Here is a 2,790-nt window from a genome sequence, read left to right on the forward strand (position 1 = left end):
AGAGTGAAAAATGCTGCTGCTTTCTTGCTGTATGTGATTCCAGCAGGACGTGGGAGGCTGAGCAAGGGACGGCCATGCCAGGTGCTGTGCTCACTGACACACGCGGCAGCACCGCTTCCCCCGGGCAGGATCCGAGCAGGGCACGTAAATCTGCACCAGTCGCTGAATGCGAAGGCCCTGATTTTTTTCGGCAGCCCCCCCTCGCTTCCCTGGTTCCAGCCAGTCTGTGGCTCACCCTTCACTCTCGCAGCCTTTCTTGCAGTTGCACGTATTTCTCCTCCTGGCTCTCCTCCCCTTCCTCCTCCTGGGTCTGCTGGGAGGAGCAGCTCCTTCCCAGAGCCCCTGAAAGGCCTAGGCTCCTGCAGGCCGTCACCAGGGTCTCTTGGCTGCTGAGGGATGCTCTCTTTTCCATTCATGCATGCAGAGCTGGGGTGACAAGCGACAGCGCCCACCAACCTGACCACAGCTCTGAGCAGGGGCCAGAGGTTTGCAGTCACAGCCCTGCTGGTTTTCATGCTGCATCCGAGCTGCACTTGCAGCGGCTCTCAGAGATTTCTGGCACCGGCCAACTCCCCTTTGGCAGCCCTCCTCCCTGCTCCAGGGCCGCACTGTTTGCTTATCTAGGGCCGTGATTTAACACAGGCGCAGGAACTCACACACTCGCTCCCAGTCTCCTTCAAATTACTTTATTGCTTCCTGTCAACTAGCTGAGCGTATCCTGTTAATATACAATCCCCAACGAGCAGTTTTCACGGCATAATCCCCCTTCATCAGATAACACAGCTCCACTCCCGAAGGATGCCCAGTGCTGTCAGTTAGGTACCTAAGGATGCAGGATCCCAGCACTGGGCAGGAACTTCCCAGCAAAGTGGGCCTGCTATCATTCTTATTTTTAAAGATAAACTCCAGTGCTGCAAGAGACACTGGCTTTCTGCCAGTTTTGTGCTATTTCCAGGGCTCCATCTGCAGGTGACCTCTCCCAAGCGATGCCAAGTGCTCTCTGGTGCTGCGGTGGCAGTGAGGGTCACGCTGCTGGAGCCCTGCTTGCGGGAAATGTGTTTGTCTACCTGCAGCAGTGGGACAGCTATAGGTTCAGGTGCCACAAGAAGAGCTGTTCCCTATCCTGCTGCAAACCCAGCAGCTGCGTCCCAGAGGAGGTCAGCTCGTGAGTTATATAGATGAATCCTAGAGGTGGTGGTGGGAACCCATGCAGGGGCTCTGGTCCAGCCTTCCACTTACAGCAGGACTCTCATAAACACTAGATGACCATGTCTGGCCAAGTCCTGGAAACCCTCCAGGGGATTTTTTCTGCAGTCCCAGGTTTCCTTATATTACTGCAGCCCTGGAGTTAGACTTGGACCTGATGGTGTCCTACCATCTGCCCCAAGGGTACTGTGGGCCTCTCAGCATCACTTGGTGATGTCCAGCCAGCAGGATATCTGGCAAAAGTTGCTGTTTTGAGGGAACCTGATGTGTTTCTCCCACATGTTTCCTCTCCTCCATCTATCATGTATCCTGACATTGCATTTGTAGGATGTTCACAGTGCTCTGCCCCACCTGGTCCTCTTTAGACTCCTAAGGGCTTTCTCCCTAACCTGGATGTCCAGCTGATGTGCCAGCTGAGCCTTTGTCTGTGGTTTAAGACCAAGGAGGTCCCTTTCAGAAAGCACCCTCATGATTTTTTGACTCTGTGGTATGGAAGCATCCTGAAGGCCCGGTCGCTGCAAAGCCCAGCACATTGCATTTGCATTCCCCTTGCCTGTGCAACCCTGTCCTGGTGCCAGGCAGTGCCGGGCCCGGCCGTTCTGGGCTGCCTGTTCTGCACAGAGGCAAACAGGAGCGCGGCTATGATGTGGAGAGGACAGATGGAGGTGTCCAGGCTCTCCGCTGCTGAAAGACAGAGCACAGTGCTATTGAGCGTGAGTGCAGCTGGGCTTTTGGGTTGCTCCAGAGGCAAACAAAGTGGGCAGATGATAAATTTGGCTTCTAGTCTGTAGCCCTGAAACTATTCCTCTGCAGCACTGCAGACTGTGAAGGACTCCTGGTTGATGACAAAGCAAGGCAGGTAGATCGAGCCCAAACAGTGTCTCTTCTGGCTGGGGAGCAGATACCAGTGCCAAACCTCCCTGACATAATCCACTACAACTTCTGTGGCCATTTCTTCAGCAAACTGTGGTATTTCACTGCTCTGAGGCATGTTCCCAGTAGGTCCCTTGTGCTCTGCAAGCTCAAAGCCACTGTTTGTGTCTGTTCCAAGCATGCCCCTTGTCATCAGACTCCTCCATTGGCCTGAGGAAAGGGAACATATGTAGACACATAACGCAGCTGCAGCATGACATACGGCTATATTTTTGTGGTTGCATTTCCCAATTTATTATTGATCCTGCCCTGAGGACAGTTTCTTTGTCTGAAGTTGTTCCTCGAAGTTGAGGACAATCTTGGTGTTGGTTGTTGGTTTTATGGGCAGCTGGATCTGCCCTCAAGTACTTGTGATTCTCTCTACACTTAACACCTCATTAACTGGAACATCCACTTACAGAGCACTGTTTTGCTGGTCTGAAAAGAAGGAAAATAGTGTTTGACTCAAGAGCAACACAGATCACTTATCTCCAAGACATCTGAACAGTCAGTGCTGGAAATCGACTCCAAATTAAAAACCAGTTGAGAAGTGTCTGTCCTCCCAGGTAAATTAGGGGCTGATTTATTTTCTCTCTAGTATGCCGGCTGGGCAATGTATTTAGCACAGACCCAGCCTTACACATCCCTTTCTCTGTATCCCAAGGCTGGAGA

This window comes from Mesitornis unicolor, unplaced genomic scaffold (assembly GCF_000695765.1).
Source record: "Mesitornis unicolor isolate BGI_N332 unplaced genomic scaffold, ASM69576v1 scaffold23527, whole genome shotgun sequence".
In the NCBI taxonomy this organism is placed as follows: Eukaryota; Metazoa; Chordata; class Aves; order Mesitornithiformes; family Mesitornithidae; genus Mesitornis; species Mesitornis unicolor.